The 18,368-nt window shown below is 45.5% G+C and overlaps 1 protein-coding gene across 4 annotated transcripts in view; it reads right to left on the minus strand.

The window, feature by feature from the left end:
* The window catches only part of tab2 (TGF-beta activated kinase 1 (MAP3K7) binding protein 2), a 36,270-nt gene extending 31,869 nt beyond the window's left edge, over positions 1-4,401 (minus strand). For 3 of the 4 annotated variants that reach the window (XM_048536878.2, XM_048536880.2, XM_048536877.2), the window contains exon 1: positions 4,268-4,401. The gene's annotated coding sequence lies outside the window, so the exon portion shown is untranslated. Of the gene's footprint in view, positions 1-4,108; positions 4,229-4,267 lie in introns of those variants that run through there. The other variant, XM_048536879.2, reaches the window with a different exon arrangement.
* Positions 4,402-18,368: the final 13,967 nt, after the last annotated feature.

Genomic DNA, 18,368 nt, shown 5'->3' on the forward strand with positions numbered 1-18,368 from the left:
CACAAATTTAAATATTGAGGTTGCATATGATTTTGCTGCCTCTGACAGGTCACAATGCCATACGAATGTCCAGACTATGTATAGTCAGAGAGACAGTTCTCTCAATTTTGGAACAAGGCCCCAAATGTTAACAGGGAGGATTTTGCAAGGTTGACAAGGCCGAGTTTTCCATCATTGCTTCTGATGAATTAATGATTGGTCTGTTCAACATTAATCCTTTTTGACTCTATTGTAACATTTTGTTAAACTTGGGTAGCTTCCTTGGCCATTTCAGAAGATAAGTAGAAGTCTGAAGAGTCCAGGGTCACTTGTAGGTCTGACTGGGTGAAGACAGCACAGATTCACTCGATGGTGGGACCGGTTGAAGTGTACCCCAGAACTTTGTGGGAAACTCGGGAGGTGATAGCTGGACCCCTGCTGAGATATTTGTATCATTGGTGCCAGAGGACTGGAGGTTGGGTAACGTGGTGCCATCATTTAAGAAAGGTGGTAAGGAAAATCCAAGGAACTATAGACCGGTGAGCCTGACATCAGCAGCGGGCAAGTTATTGGTGGGAATTCTGACAGACAGGGTTCACATGCATTTGGAAAGGCAAGGCCTGATTAGGCATAGTCAACACGGCTTTGTTCATGGGAAATTATGTCTCACAAACTTGATTGACTTTTTTCAGAAAGTGACAAAGACGATCAAGGAAGGCAGTGCGGTGGATGTGGTCCATGTAGACTTCAGTAATGCATTTGACAAGGTTCTGCATGGTAGACTGGTTAACAAGGTTAAATCATAAGGAATACAGGGAGTATTAGCTATTTGGATGCATAACTGGCTCAAAGGTAGGAGGCAGAGGGGAGTGGTAGAGGGTTGCTTTTCAGACTGGAAGCCTGTGACCAGCGGTGTGCCACAAGGATCAGTGCTGGGTCCATGCCTTTGTCATTTATATCAATGATCTAAATGTGCATAAAGAAGTATGGTTAGTATGTTTACAGATGACACCTAAAGTGACGGCCAAGAAGATCATCTTGGAGTCCAACAGGACCTTGATCAGGTGGGCCAATGGGCCGAGGAATGACAGACGGAGTTTAATTAAGATAAACAGGGGGTGCTGCATTTTGGAAAGGCAAATCGTAGTAGGATTTAGACACCTAATGGTGAAGTCCTGGGGAGTGTGCTGAACAAACAGACCTTGGAGAGCAGAATCATAGCTCCTTGAAACTGGAGTCGCAGGTAGTTAGGACAGCGAAGGTGGCGTTTGGAATGCTTGCTTTTAATGATCACAGCATCGAGTGTAGGAGTTGGACCGTCATGTTGCAGCTGTACAGGACATTAGTTAGGCCACCTTCGGAAAACTGTGTTCAATTCTGGTTTCCCAGTTATCGGGAGGATATTGTGAAACTTGAAAGGGTTCAGAAAAGATTTAAGGATGTTGCCAGAGTTCAACGGTTTGAGCTATAGGGAGAGGCTGAATAAGCTGGGGCTATTTTTCCTGGAGTGTCAGAGGTAAGGGGTGGCCTTATAAAAGTTTATAAATTCATGGCCACGGTGAACAGCTAAGGCTTCTTTTCCAGGATAGGGAAGTCCAAAACTAGATACAGTAGGTTTAAAGTGAAAGGGGGAAAGATAGGGACCTAATGGGCAACTTTTTCATGCAGAGGGTGACGCGTATACATGAATAAGAAGGGTTTAAGAGTGATTTGGGCGAAATGCTGACAAATGGGAGTAGATTAATTTGGAGATAACAAGGTGTAGAGCTGGATGAACACAACAGGCCAAGCAGCATCAGAGGAGCACAAAGGCTGACATTTTGGGCCAAGACCCTTCTTCAGAAATGAAGTAATAGACCCTGACGAAGGGTCTAGGCCCAAAATGTCAGCCTTCCTGCTCCTCTGATGCTGCTTGGCCTGCTGTGTTCATCCAGCTCTACACCTTGTTATCTCAGATTCTCCAGCATCTGCAGTTCCTACTATCTCTAGATTAATTTAGGACACCCTTGTCGACATGGATGAATTGGACCAAAAAGGTCTGTTCCCATGTCGTACATCTCTATGACTCTAAACTGTGGTCAAAGTAAAGGAATTAAGTTATCTAAAAAATCAAATTAGATCATTGCTGATAATGGAAAAACAAAAGTTTGAGGAAGGACAGTGCCCAATTGTTCTAGATGGTTCATTGTGGAACAAATCAGTGGTACATATTAAAAGCGCTGCATGTTCAGTTGTTATATCAAGCATTCTCTGATAAACCAAAAGAACAATGCCAGAAACTTGTTCACCAGTCTGCAACATGCAATGATAATTTCCCAAATAGTCTGGGCAAAAAACAACTTCAAAATACTGCACACATATTTCAAGGTTCACCTCTCAAAATGCCTGAGCTATTGCCCCCTTCACATTAAGATTAGGTTTAACGTTCACAGAAAGAACAGTCCAGCCAAATGCTGCTTATGGCTTAGCTTAGCACATTCCCCTTTGAATCCAGACACTTCAGCACTGAATCCTGGATGACACTCCAATGCAGTGCTACACTGTTGGGAGTGCCATTTTTCAGATGAGATGTTAAACCAAGACCTAGTCTGTTCCCTCAGATGGACATAAAAGATCCCAAGCACTATTTCAAAGATGAATAGGGGAGTTATCCCTGGTGGCTTAGCCAATAGTTCTCTCTCAATCAACTTTCATGAATCTAGATTATCGTGTCATTACCATTAATGTCTGGTTAAGTACTCTGATACATCCAGAAAGGTGCTAAGACGACACAAGCCAAGCAGCATTAGAGGAGCAGGAAAGCTGACGTTTCGGGTTGGGACCTTCTGCCTGGCTTGTATCTTTTTCGCACCTTTCTAGATGCTCCAAAGCACTTAGGTTATCATGTCATTACCATTAATGTGTGGTTAAGTGACCCTTCTTCAGAAGGTCCTGACCTGAAACATCAGCTTTCCTGCTCCTCTGCTGCTGCCTAGCCTGCTGTGTTCCTCCAGCTCCACACTTATCTCTGACTTCAGCATCAGCAGTTCTTACTATCTCTCAAAAAGATATAAGCACTTTGTTTTTAAATGTCACTAAATTCCATGTAAATACAACAAAACAAAGTGATGAAATGCACTGGTAATCAAAATGGCATAAACACACAAGTTATGATTCACCATGTACAGTTATCTTCATTATCACCAACATGGAGATTCCAACAAAGGCTACAGCAACTATGGTACATATTCAAAGATAAGGGACACACGAACCAAAACGAAGGCAAGAAGTATTTTTGGTTGGCGAACACAATAATCAACAATTGTGCCACTGAAATAGAAGCAGATTCAACAGTAGCTTTCAAACAATGGTTACTGAGATTAGAAAATTGTCAGTTCTTGTGTGGTAAAGTTATATTGTTAGACAACAGAATTTTGATCCATCTCATGTAAAAATACATGCAAATTGCATCCACCCAATCCTAGGAAATAATCCAAAGCTTGTCATTATAAGTCAAGATAGTCACTAATACTGCCTGTGGCAAGGCCCACAGTGCACAACAACCAGAGCATCAGACTTAACTGATAAGCGATCTGGGCAGGGCACTCCAGCCATACCAATAGGGGCCCAGGCTGGGCGCTCAGACTACACCAACAAGGAGTCCAGGACAGGAAGTCCAGACCACATTGCAGGGCATGGGGCAAGATGCTCAGATCAACGATGTGGAGGGGGGGGGGGGGGTGCAGGGGGAGAGAAGGCGAGAACAGAGTAGGGCCCTCAGACCACAGTAGCAGAGGAACCGGGGCTGGACCTTGGCATGCACTGACTGGTGGCCCGGGGCTGGACCTTGGCACGCACTGACTGGCAGCCCAGGGCAGCACCTTGGCACACACTGACTGGCAGCCCTGGGCAGGAGGACAGGGGCCCCAGGGCACAATCTTGGCATGCAATGACAGGGGGCCCAGGGCAGGACCAATGGGCAACAGTGACAGTAGACCAGGGCAGATCCCTTTAGCCACAGTGACAAAAGGTCTGGTGCTGTACATCCAGACAATACTGTCAGGGGGCCTGGAGCTAACCCACATTAAAAACAGTGCTAGGGGCTATAAATGTTGGGGACGGGCAGTAACCCACAACGAGAGCTAGCCACCTTTTTGACAGCCAGGCTGCTCCACTCGGACAGTCCCGGATTCCAGGGCCCCGCTGTGGGGGGTCCGTCTCCAGCCCGCCTCCTCGGCGGCCGCTCCGGGTTGCGCGGGATGCGGTACCACACCATCAACCCCGGTTTTTTTTCCTCCCCCGCCCTTACCGTCACCGCCGCTCCTCCCCGACGTCTCCAATCCGATAGCGGCCGGCTCCACCCACTCGGCCGGGCCGCTCCTACCCGCGGCCGTCACCGATCCAAGCGAAACCAAAATACCAGCACAACATGGCGGGGCAGGCGTCAGGCCTCGCGAGAGCAGCGACCTCTCGCGAGAACTGATTGGGCAAACTAGCGCGAGACTGAGGACAGGTGGATTCCCCTCAGGTGTAAATGTACCTTATCAATGTGAGCACTTATAAATGACTTTTCTTGGGTGAAGCATAACATTGAAAAAAAAAATCATTTCATAGGATCCGAGTGTGCTTTTCTGATAAGTCCAGCATTTGTTGGCTTGCTGCCTATGTGGCTTCAGGGGATGGTTAATAGTCAATACTTTTCTATGGAGTCATTTTGTAGGCCAGGCCTAGGTAAGGACGGCAGATTCCTTTCCCTAAAATGAAGGAGATGGGATTCGCTCTATAACAATCGATGATAGTATCATTCTTTTTTTTAAAAAAAATCTCGTTCATTTGAGTTTCACCAGTTCCCATGTCCCCAGAGCAGCGTCTGTGGAGAGAGAAACAGCCAGGGACTTACTCAGAACCGAAAAGGCGTGGACAATAATCGTATTTAATACTGTTCATGAAGAGGGAGGTTTCCAGTGTGAAAGACAAATTGTAGCAAACGACTAATGGTGCAAAATTGTTAGGTGTAAAAGACTATAGGGGAGTTCTGCTGAGACTAAAGATATAAGAACAAGACTGGAATGCAGGATTAAAGAATGGTGAACCAAGGTATGGGGGAGATATCTCTGATAGTCTCTGCCTGCTGGCAATGGAGCAGAAGGAATGTGTTTAGTCGTGGCATTCTGGCCTATTTGTGTACAAAATTTATCACTTCATCCTCCCTCCAAATGGCACTTTGTACCTCCTCACTGTGCCAGACTCACCTAGATGAAGCAGTAGTTTGTACATCCTTCAATCTAGTCTACAGTACACAATGTGGCCTCTTATATGTTGGTGAGACCAAACACAGACTCAGGTGTTCCTTTAAGAAATGTCTCAGCTCTGCCCACAAGAATTTAACTGACCTCCAGTTGTTTGCTATTTCAATGCACCATTTTGATCCCAATCTAACCTTTCTGTCCTAGGCCTGCTATAGTGTTCCAGCAAAGCTCAATGTAAGCTGGAACCCTGCAGCACCTCACTTTCTGCCTCACCAATTTTCAGCCTTTGGGATTTGTGTTCAGCGCCTACATAGTATGCACACTGTCCCCCATTTTGATTACACCATCTTCTGTTCTGAAAACTAATTGTTGAAATTAAAAGTTAACTCTGTTTTTGTCACCAGAGATGTTGCCAGATGAACTGAATTTCTGCTGTGTTTTGTTTTTATTTTCCTAGAATACTGGACTGTGTTTCAAGATCACTGGTTTGGTGATGTTACCAAGATGGCATATCTTTGGTTTTAAGCCAGAGGAACCTTTTTGTATATTAATTTTAAAACAATGGTGGATCATATTTATTTTTATGAAGTTAGATATAATTGAGCAAGCTGTCTGAAAAGGACTGAACCAGGCCTAATCAAGCATTTGCAAAATGGGGAACTGTTTCTTTATCATATCGTGAGTCATGGACATGCTTTCCAATCTAGTGAATTTGGGTGATCATACGTCCTGTTTTGAAATTGACGGTTCCATATATCTTACTGAGATGTCCTAATATTTCCTTAAAAATCAACAAACTATCCTCTGTTTCTTTCTTCTGATTTCCACTTTATTTCATAACAATTAATCTCACCAAATGGCTACTGTTCCTGAAAACAAAAATGGGGTATATACAGCACAGTGATAACAGTGTGGAGCTGGAGGAGCACAGCAGGCTAGGCAGCATCAGAGGAGCAGGAAAGTTGATGTTACGGTTTGGAAGAAGGATCCTGACCCAAAATGTCGGCTTTCCTGCTCCTCTGATGCTGCCTGGCCTGCTGTGCTCCTCCAGCTCTACACTGTGTTATCTCTGACTCTGGCATTGGCAGTTCCTGCTGTCTGAGTGAGCCATATATGGCACAGCGTTGTGCTGTGCTAATATTCAAAAATGACTTGTATATGGCACAGTGTTGTACTGTACTGTTATTCAAAAATGACTAGGAAATGACATAATCCATTATCAAATTATTGAGCAATTCAAGTTTTGCTGCATTACCTGTCTCTTTATAGGAGAGAGTCATTGACCAGAGTTTGAGGAAAAATAATAAATCCATGAAGGTCAGTTTAAATGCACGCCTGGAAGAAGCATTTAAGGCAATTGATAGGGTCATGTTGCATTGGCCTTCCTGACATGAACACTGTTGGCATCAATCTAGAGAAGGCTTCTGACCAGATGCCAAGGGCGAAGTCTGTGGATTTGCTGGAATTTGTGGAGTCCCTGACAAGTACATACATCTTCTACAGGTCATGAAGAAAGAATGCCACATGAGAGTATTAGGCAAAGCAGGGAAGAGTAAAAGTGGAGAGATCGAGGCAACATTAAGAATAGTGGGACAATATCTACTGAGATGTGAACGCTGAGATGGATGTTAGAACATAGAACATTACATTGCAGTATAGGCCCTTCGGCCCTCAATGATTGCACCGACCTGTGAAGCCTATCTAACGTACACTGTTCCGTTATCATCCATATGTTTATCCAGTGACCATTTTAAATGCCCTTAAAGTTGGCAAGTCTACTACTGTTGAGTAACTGAGTAAAGAACCTCCCTCTGACATCTGTCCTATATCTATTACCCCTCAATTTAAAGCTATATCCCCTCGTGCTAGTCATCTCCAACCAAGGGAAAAGGCTGTCACTGTCCACCCTATCTAATCCTCTGATCATCTTGCATGTCTCTATTAAGTCACCTCTTAAACTTCTCTCTAACAAAAATAGCCTCAAGTCCCTCAGCCTTTCCTCATAAGACCTTACCTCCATACCAGGCAACATCCTGGTAAATCTCCTCTGCACCCTTTCCAATGCTTCCACATCCTTCCTATAATGCGGCGACCAAAACTGTACGCAATACTCCAAGTGCAGCTGCACCAGAGTTTTGTACAGCTGCAACATGACCTCATGGCTCTGAAACTCAATCCCTCTACCAATTAAACCTAATACACCGTACGCCTTCTTAACAGCCCTATCAACCTGGATGGCAACTTTCAGGGATCTATGCACATAGACACCGAGATCTCTGCTCATCCACACTACCAAAAATCTTACCATTAGCCCAGTACTCTGTATTCCTGTTACTCCTACCAAAGTGAATCACCTCACACTTTTCCACATTAAACTCCATTTGCCACCTCTCAAGCCATCTCTTCAGCTTCTCTATGTCACTCTGTAACCTGCAACATCCTTCCGCACTATCCACAACTCCACCGACTTTAGTCTCATCTGCAAATTTACTAACCCATCCTTCAATGCCCTCATCCAGGTCATTTATGAAATTGACAAACAGCAATGGCCCCAAAACGGATCCTAGTGGTACACCACTATAACTGAACTCCAGGATGAACATTTCCCATCAACCACCACTCTCTGTCTTCTTACAGCTGGCCAATTTCTGATCCAAACCGCTAAATCATCCTCAATCCCACGCCTCTGTATTTTCTGCAATAGCCTACCATGGAGAACCTTAACAAACACTTTACTGAAATCCATATAAACCACATCAACCACTTTACCCTCATCCACCTGTTTGGTCACCTTCTCAAAGAACTCAAGAAGGTTTGTGAGGCATGACCCACCCTTCACCAAACCATGTGGACTATCCCTAATCAAATTATTTCTTTCTAGATGATTATAAATCCTATTTCTTGTAATCCTTTCCAACACATTACCCACACCAAAACAAGGCTCACTGGTCTATAATTACCAGGGTTGTCTCTACTCCCCTTCTTGAACAAGGGGACAACATTTGCTATCCTCCAGTCTTCTGGCACTATTCCTGTAGACAATGATGACATAAAGATCAAAGCCAAAGGCTCTGCAAACTCCTCCCTAGCATCCCAGAGAATCCTAGGATAAATCCCATCCAGCCCAGGGGACTTATCTATTTTCACACTTTCCAGAATTGCTAACACCTCCTCCTTATGAACCTCAATCCTGTCTAGTCCAATAGTCTGTATCTCAGTTTCTCCTCGACAACATTGTCTTTTTCCCGTGTAAATACAGACGAGAAACATTCATTTAGCGCCTCTGTCTTCGGACTCCACGTACAACTTCCCACTATTGTCTTTGACTGGGCCTCATCTTACTGTAGTCATTCTTTTATTCCTGACATACCTATAGAAAGCTTTAGGGTTTTCCTTGATCCTACCTGCCAAAGACATCCCATGTCCCCTCCTGGCTCTTCTTAGCTCTCTCTTTAGGTCCTTCCTGGCTAACTTGTAACTCTCAAGCGCCCTAACTGAGCCTCCACGCCTCAGCTTTACATAAGCCTCCTTCTTATCTTGACGAGAGATTCAACTTCTTTAGTAAACCACGGTTCCCTCGCTCGACCACTTCCTCCCTGCCTGACAGGTACGTACTTATCAAGGACACTCAGTAGCTGTTACTTGAACAAGCTCCACATTTCAATTATGCCCAGCGCCTGCAGTTGCCTTCCCCATCCTATGCATCCTAAATCTTACCTAATCGCCTCACAATTGTCTTTCCCTCAGCTATAACTCTTGCCCTGCGGAATATACGTATCCCTTTCCATCGCTAAAGTAAATGTAACTGAATTGTGGTGACTATCACCAAAGTGCTCACCTGCCTCCAAATCTAACACCTGGCCTGGTTCATTACTCAGTACCAAATCCAATGTGGCCTCACCTCTTGGCCTATCTACATGCTGTGTGAGGAAACTCTCCTGTGCACATTGGACAAAAACTGACCCATCTAAAGTACTTAAACTATAGCGTTTCCAGTCAATGTTTGGAAAGTTAAAGTCCCCCATAACAACTACCCTGTTACTTTCGCTCCTATCCAGAATCATCTTTGCAATCCGTTCCTCTACATCTCTGGAACTTTTCGGAGGCCGATAGAAAACTACCAACAGTGTGACCTCTCCTGTTTCTAACCTCAACCCATACTACCTCAGTAGACGAGCCCTCATCAAATGTCCTTTCTGGCACTGTAATACTGTCCTTGACTAACAATGCCACATCTCCCCCTCTTTTACCACCATCCCTGATCTTACTGAAACATCTAAACCCCGGAACCTGCAACAACCATTCCTGTCCCTGCTCTATTCATGTCTCCGAAATGGCCAAAACATCAAAGTCCCAGGTACCAACCCATGCTGCAAGTTCACCCACCTAATTCTGGATGCTCCTGGCATTGAAGTAGACACACTTCAAACCACCTTCCTGCCTGCCGGTACACTCCTGCGACCTTGAAGTCTTATTCACGCCCTCACTACTCTCAACCTCCTGTACACTGGAGCTACAAGTCTGGTTCCAATCTGCCTGCTGAATTAGTTTAAGATGTTGAATGTTGAAGTGACAATGTAGGACAGGATCAGGAACCAGTATATTAGGAGTGATAGTAAGAATTAAGGGAGCACCAAAGAAAGTAATCAAGAAGAGATTGAAATGGTATCATCATCTGTTGCATAAAAGAAGAGGTAATGAAGTGAGGTGAGTGATGCCAGAAAGAAGAGAAAAGATTTAAGAAATGATGAAAAGATTTGATAAAAGAGGAATGGTTGATTTGCAGGGGAAGATGGAGAAGGGTGATCAACCAAACAACAACTTCATGCAAGATAATAAAATGTGAGGCTGGATGAACACAGCAGGCCCAGCAGCATCGCAGGAGCACAAAAGCTGACGTTTCGGGCCTAGACCCTTCATCAGAGAGGGGGATGGGGTGAGGGTTCTGGAATAAATAGGGAGAGAGGGGGAGGCGGACCGAAGATGGAGAGAAAAGAAGATAGGAGGAGAGGAGAGTATAGGTGGGGAGGTAGGGAGGGGATAGGTCAGTCCAGGGAAGGCGGACAGGTCAAAGAGGTGGGATGAGGTTAGTAGGTAGGAGATGGAGGTGCGGCTTGGGGTGGGAGGAAGCTATGGGTGAGAGGAAGAACAGGTTAGGGAGGCAGAGACAGGTTGGACTGTTTTTGGGATGCAGTGGGTGGAGGGGAAGAGCTGGGCTGGTTGTGTGGTGCAGTGGGGGGAGGGGACGAACTGGGCTGGTTTTGGGATGCGGTGGGGGAAGGGGAGATTTTGAAGCTGGTGAAGTCCACATTGATACCATTGGGCTGCAGGGTTCCCAAGCGGAATATGAGTTTCTGTTCCTGCAACCTTCGGGTGGCATCATTGTGGCACTGCAGGAGGCCCATGATGGGCATGTCATCAAAAGAATGGGAGGGGGAGTGGAAATGGTTCGCGACTGGGAGGTGCAGTTGTTTATTGCGAACCGAGCGGAGGTGTTCTGCAAAGCGGTCCCCAAGCCTCCGCTTGGTTTCCCCAATGTAGAGGAAGCCACACCGGGTACAGTGGATGCAGTATACCACATTGGCAGATGTGCAGGTGAACCTCTGCTTAATGTGGAAAGTCATCTTGGGGCCTGGGATAGGGGTGAGGGAGGAGGTGTGGGGGCAAGTGTAGCATTTCCTGTGGTTGCAGGGGAAGGTGTCGGGTGTGGTGGGGTTGGAGGGCAGTGTGGAGCGAACAAGGGAGTCATGGAGAGAGTGGTCTCTCCGGAAAGCAGACAGGGGTGGGGATAGAAAAATGTCTTGGGTGGTGGGGTCGGATTGTGGATGGCGGAAGTGTCGGAGGATGATGCGTTGTATCTGGAGGTTGGTGGGGTGGTGTGTGAGAACGAGGAGGATCCTCTTTGGGCGGTTGTGGCGGTGGCGGGGTGTGAGTGATGTGTTGCGGGAAATGCGGGAGACGCGGTCAAGGGCGTTCTCGATCACTGTGGGGATAAAGTTGCGGTCCTTGAAGAACTTGGACATCTGGGATGTGCGGGAGTGGAATGCCTCATCGTGGGAGCAGATGCGGCGGAGGCGGAGGAATTGGGAATAGGGGATGGAATTTTTGCAGGAGGGTGGGTGGGAGGAGGTGTATTCTAGGTAGCTGTGGGAGTCGGTGGGCTTGAAATGGACAAATTCCATCCCCTATTCCCAATTCCTCCGCCTCCGCTGCATCTGCTCCCACGATGAGGCATTCCACTCCCGCACATCCCAGATGTCCAAATTCTTCAAGGACCGCAACTTTTCCCCCACAGTGGTCGAGAACGCCCTTGACCGCGTCTCCCGCATTTCCCGCAACACATCACTCACACCCCGCCACCGCCACAACCGCCCAAAGAGGATCCTCCTCGTTCTCACACACCACCCCACCAACCTCCAGATACAACGCATCATCCTCCGACACTTCCGCCATCCACAATCCGACCCCACCACCCAAGACATTTTTCTATCCCCACCCCTGTCTGCTTTCCGGAGAGACCACTCTCTCCATGACTCCCTTGTTCGCTCCACACTGCCCTCCAACCCCACCACACCCGACACCTTCCCCTGCAACCACAGGAAATGCTACACTTGCCCCCACACCTCCTCCCTCACCCCTATCCCAGGCCCCAAGATGACTTTCCACATTAAGCAGAGGTTCACCTGCACATCTGCCAATGTGGTATACTGCTTCCACTGTACCCGGTGTGGCTTCCTCTACATTGGGGAAACCAAGCGGAGGCTTGGGGGCCGCTTTGCAGAACACCTCCGCTCGGTTCGCAATAAACAACTGCACCTCCCAGTCGCGAACCATTTCCACTCCCCCTCCCATTCTTTAGATGACATGTCCATCATGGGCCTCCTGCAGTGCCACAATGATGCCACCCGAAGGTTGCAAGAACAGCAACTCATATTCCGCTTGGGAACCCTGCAGCCCAATGGTATCAATGTGGACTTCACCAGCTTCAAAATCTCCCCTTCCCCCACCGCATCCCAAAACTAGTCCAGTTCGTCCCCTCCCCCCACTGCACCACACAACCAGCCCAGCTCTTCCCCTCCACCCACTGCATCCCAAAACCAGTCCAACCTGTCTCTGCCTCCCTAACCTGTTCTTCCCCTCACCCATCCCTTCCTCCCACCCCAACCCGCACCTCCATCTCCTACCTACTAACCTCATCCCACCTCCTTGACCTGTCCGTCTTCCCTGGACTGACCTATCCTCTCCCTACCTCCCCACCTATACTGTCCTCTCCACCTATCTTCTTTTCTCTCCATCTTCGGTCCGCCTCCCCCTCTCTCCCTATTTATTCCAGTTCCCCCTCTCTGATGAAGGGTCTAGGCCCGAAACGTCAGCTTTTGTGCTCCTGAGATGCTGCTGGGCCTGCTGTGTTCATCCAGCCTCACATTTTATTATCTTGGATTCTCCAGCATCTGCAGTTCCCATTATCTCTGTCACTATGAGGTCAATTGGGAAGAGTGCACAGCAAGTGAACAGACCTACATAAGAAGGGTGGTGGTGGCAGTGGCAGGACATAATGATTGTTAGCAGAAAGTACTTTCAACCTATCAGAGCTGAAGTGCAACATCACAGGAAAACACGCACATGTAAGGTTGATGCTTTTTCCAGGTCTCTTGGTTGGTCAAGTGTTTTAAATCAGAATACATTATTACAGCTGAAGAATATGGTTAGGAAATCCACTTTTGGAATATTAAACAGAGATAGCTGGGCAGATGCTGTATTGCTGCTGTGGTGTGTAGGAGCTGGACATTGGTATGATACATGGTAACTGCAATTGCAGCAAGTGTTAGCTGTTTGAGGAACTTTGGATCAGAGTTGGGGGGCTGAAGTCCAAGCTGTGGACACTGCAACACACCAGCGTGGGCATGAGTTACCTGAATTTTGGGAGCACATTGCTTAGATTAATTGCATCCAAATTTGCTCCATGGTCAGGAACAGAAGGTTTTGACTGTGAGTGACACAGGTATTGGGTTGCAGAATTTAGCTTTAGAGAAGCCTCAGGCAATGCAGTCATCCAATAGATACAAGGTCTTGCTTCTGGTGTGGGGAAGGGCATAGGTAGAGGGAGAATGAATGAACTGATCAAGACACGGTGGTGCAGAGGGAAAAGAAGAATATAATTCAAGTTTAAAAACAGGATGTCTTGACATTTTTAAGCAAGGATATGCTGGTATTGGAAGTGGCACAAAAGAAATTCACTGGGCTGATTTTTCGAACGAAGGTTTGACTTATTAAGAATGGTTAAATAAGATGGGCAAATATCCACTAGAATTTACAGGAATCAGGATTATTCTGAGAGGGGTTTGAAAGAGTAAATGTTGAGAAGACATGGAAACTCAAACTAATGGATGTAGATACAGGAAAGAGGAACATTCATTTAAAACTAAGAAACTAAAAACCTCTTCTCTCAGAAGGTAGTGAATGTCTTGAATTCTGTACCTGAGACATTTGTAGAAATAACTTAACTTGAAAAGGCTAAAAAAGTTTTGAAATGCAGAGTTAGTTGATGGCTGTGTGGAACTGACATGAAAGAATCGAGATCTGAACAGATTTGCCAGGATCTTTAAAGAATAACAGAGCAGACTTGAGGGGCTGAATATCCTACTCCTGTTCCAATTTCCCATGTTCTTCTGAAAGAAGACAACTTACAAACTCAATTGTCAAAAGTATGTATACATGTGTATACACAATACTACATCACTAACTACTGCACTAGTTCGTAGACCAAACCAACATAGGGTCATTTTGCCACATGTATGGAGAGATGCGAAAAATACATTTGAAGTAAGCTCTAGCGTGTATTAAAAAGTGTGGATTATTTCAAACATCAGGGAATAACAAGGCATATCAGCCAGGCACATGTTTTGTAATACATGTATGCAACAAAATCTGATTGTGTGAACAATGACATATGTCAAGTGGTGAAGTTTACATTAGGTGGTGTAGGTGGCAGTTGCTGTGACAATCTGAATTGGGGCCAGGAACAAATGATTGCAAGCTTGTTATGTGCAGTTGGTACATTATTTATTTCAGAAATGTCACAAAAATATGTACACTCTTTTTAATGATGGCCTACATAAGCAATTCAGGTTTTTGAGACTGGACTCTTCAGTAGCAGAGTTAGCTCTGGGTCTAGGTGCAGCACATTTTTCAATTAGCCATTGTGTCAGACTTAACATTATTAAAATAAAAAGTTAAAGGAGACTGAACATAGTCGTAGAGTTGTACAGTACAGAAACTGACCCTTTGGCCCAATTCACCCATGAACCAGATACCCTAAATTAATCTAGTTTCATTTGCCAGCATTTGGCCCATATCCCCCTAAACCCTTCCTAATCATGTATCCATCCAGATGCCTTTTAAATGTTGTCCCAGCCTCTTCACCCTACTCCAACAACGCCACCTCCGCTGCTTGGGTCTCATACATCATATGCCGGATGGGAGGATCCCGAAAGATGTGCTGTATGGGGAATTGGCCATCGGCAAGAGAGCACGAGGACGACCTCATCTTCATTTCAAAGACATCTGCAAAAGGGACATGAAGTCAATGGACCGGGATGTCAAGAAATGGGAAGACGTATCAAACGATCGCTCACGCTGGAGATGGGAACTACGCAGAGGGCTGGAGCGAGCAGAGGAGAAACTGAGGCTTGCCACTGAGGAAAAGTGCGCTCGACGGAAAAGCAGCAACACGGCAACCCTGGAGGAGAGTGTCTTAAAATGCTGTCACTGCAATCGAGACTGTCACTCCCATGTGGGCCGATACAGCCACAACAGACACTGCGCTGCTATCAGCAGCTGAGTCAAAACTGCCCAGGCATAGATCCATGGTCTCTCGAGACTGATGGATGCCACAATACCAGCCTCCACCACTTCGCTCTCTGCATGGAAAATGTTTCCTTTTAGGTCCCTTTTAATTCTTTCCCCTCTCACCTTAAACCTTTGCCGTCTAGTTTTGGATTCCCCTACTCTGGAAAAAATACCTTGTCTATTTACCCTATCCATGCCTCTCATGTTTTTATAACATCAATAAGGTCACCCCTCAACTTCCGATGCTCCAGGGAAAATAGCCCCAGCTTATTCAGCCTCTCCATTTGGCTCAAACCCTCCAACCCTGGCAACATCCTTGTAAATCTTTTCTGCACCCTTTCAAGTTTCACAACATTTTTCCTATAGCAGGGAGACCAGAATCGAACAAAGTATTCCAAAAATGGCCTCACCAATGTCGTATACAGCTGCAACATGATATCCCAACTTCTATACTCAATGTACTGACCAGTAAAGGCAAGCATACCAAATGCCTTCTTCACTACCCTGTCTGCCTGCGACTCCACCTTTTAAGGAACCTGCACCTTAAGGTCTCTTTGCTTAGCAACACTCCCCAGGACCTTACCATTAAGTGTATAAGTCCCACCCTGATTTGTCCTACCAAAATGCAGCATCTCAAATTCATGTAAATTGAACTCCATCTACCACTCCTTGGCCCATTGACAAATCTGATGAAGGTCCCATTGTACTCTGAGGTAACCTTCACTGTGCACTACACCACCAGTTTTGGTGTCATCTGCAAACTTTCTAACCATTCCCCATTTATTCACATTATTATCATTTATATAAATGACAAATAGCAGTGGACATAGCACCAATCCTTGTGGTACATCAATCTTCATTGTCACTTTTTCAGAGATCGAGTCAGTGAGACATGATTTCCCATGCACAAAGCCATGTTGACTATCTCTAATCAGTTGTTTCCTTTCCCAATACATGTTAACCCTGTCCCTCAGAATCCCTTCCAACAACTTACCCACCACTGACTTCAGGCTCACCGATCTATATAGTTTGTGGCTTTTCCTTAATACTACAGACAATAAGTAATTACAAGTAACTTACAATCAATAATAAGTAATTATACTCTGTGTTTGTTTTTTTTGGGAAGCGAAACAAGTAAGTGACCAAATGCATGCAAGTGTGAACTGCTTGTTGACTATTCTATGCACCATAGACATACTTTCAAATTTAGAAGGGCTGTGGTTTGGGTTGCTCCCTCTCTCTCTCTCATTTACCTGCTGTGGGATCCTGCTGCTTCCTTCAAGTGGAGAGGCCCCTTGTTGGCCCTCAAGCTTCAAAAGCCTGTCTGCTATCCATATTTGAATGACAAAGTTGTGTTCTGGCAATTAATTGATCAAATCAGGGAAATTTACAGGCCAGTTACTGTTTCCAATACAGTGCTGTTTTCTGATCCCCGGCTAAGATCATAAGGAACAGAAGTAGAAGGGGAGGGCCCTCTTTTGACACAGTGACAGTGTCCCTATTCCTGGACCTAAACACCCAGGTTCAATATGTTCCAACGGTATGTAATAACATCTCTGAACAAGTTGATGAAAAAAACATAGAAGCAGAAGTAGGTCATTCAGCCCATTGAATCTGCTCAGCTATTCAATAAGATCATGACTCTATTTTGCTGCTTTTTTCCCCTATAACCTTTGATGCCCTTACTGATTAAAAATCTGTTTATCTGAGCCTTCAACATACTTAATAACCGTGCATGGACAATCCTCAACAGCAAAGAATTCCACAGATGCACTGTCCTCTGAGAAAAGAAATTCCTCTTATATCTTAAGCCTCTGGCTCTAGACTCTCCCACAAGGTGGAAAAAACCTTTCTGTATCTACCCTGTAAAGTCTCCAAACAATTTTGCATAGTTTAATAAGGTTGCGCCTCATTAATCTATGTTCCAGTGAGTACAAACCCAAACAAGTAGGCACTGTTCCATCACAAGCCTGATTTGTGACTTATGGATGGTGGACAGGCTCTAGGGAGTCAAGAGGTGAATTACTTGCTGCAGTATTCCAAGCCTCTAACCTGCTGTTGTAGCCACTGTGTTTGTGTGGTGAATCCAATGAGATTCTGCTCAATAGTAACCCCAGAGATGCTGATTGGGATTCAGCAATGGTAATATCATTGAATGTCGCATACAGTGGTTAGATTGTCTCTGTTGGAGGTGGTCATAGCCTGGCATTTGTGTGATGCAGATGTTACTTGTCATGTGTCAGCCGAAGCCTGGGAATTATCTGGCGCTTATAGCATTTGAACATGGACTGATTCAGTATGAGAAGTTGCAATTGGTGCATCCCCACTTCTGACCTTATGACAGAGGGAAGGTCATTGATGAAGCAGCTGAAGCTGGTTTTGGAAACTACCCTGAGGAATTCCTGCAGTGATGTCCTAGAGCTGAGATGACTGACATCCAACAACCATGACCATCTTCCTCTCTGCCAAGTTTGACTAAAAACTAGCAGAGAGTTTGCTCCCAGTACCCATTTTCACTACGCCTCCTTGATACTACACTGGGTTAAATGCAGCCTTGATGTCACTCTCACCTCATCTCTGAAATTCAGCTGTTTTGTCCATGTTTGAACCAAGATTGTAATGAGGTCATGAGCTCTGGTGGAACTCAAACTGAGCAAGACTGAGAAGGTTATTACTGAGTAAGTGCTGCTTGATAGCCCTATTGATGACACTTTTCATTAGTTTACTGCTGATTGAGAGTAGACCAATGGGATAGTAATTGGCTGGGATGGATTTTTCCAGCTTTTTGTGTGCTAGGACATACCTGGACAATTTTCCACCTTGTCTGGTACATGCTAAAGTTGTAACTGTACTGGACGAGCTTGGCTAGGGGAACAGCATGTTTTGGACCAGAAGCCTCAGTAATATTGCCAGAATGTTATCAGGGCCCATTGCCTTTGCAGTGTCCAGTGCTTCTAATCATTTCTTGATGTGATTTGCTGTGAATTGAATTGTCCGAATAATGATATTGGTAATGCTGGGGACCACTGGAGGAGGCTGAGATGGTTCATCCACTTGGCTCTTCTGGTGAAGATTGATATGAAGCTTCAGCCTTACCTTTTGCATAGATGTGTTCGGGTCTTTCATCATTGAGGATGAGGTATTTGTAGAGCTGCTTTCTCCAATGAGTTGTTTAATTGTCCACCACCAATTCACGACCGAATGTGGCAGGACTGCAGAGCTTAGATCTGAACTATTGGTTGTGGGTTTGTGTAACTGTATCACTTGCTGCTTCTGCTGTTTGGCACACAAGTAGTCCTGTTTGGTAGCTCT

The sequence above is a fragment of the Stegostoma tigrinum genome, chromosome 9 (genome assembly GCF_030684315.1).
Source record: "Stegostoma tigrinum isolate sSteTig4 chromosome 9, sSteTig4.hap1, whole genome shotgun sequence".
Classification (NCBI taxonomy): domain Eukaryota; kingdom Metazoa; phylum Chordata; class Chondrichthyes; order Orectolobiformes; family Stegostomatidae; genus Stegostoma; species Stegostoma tigrinum.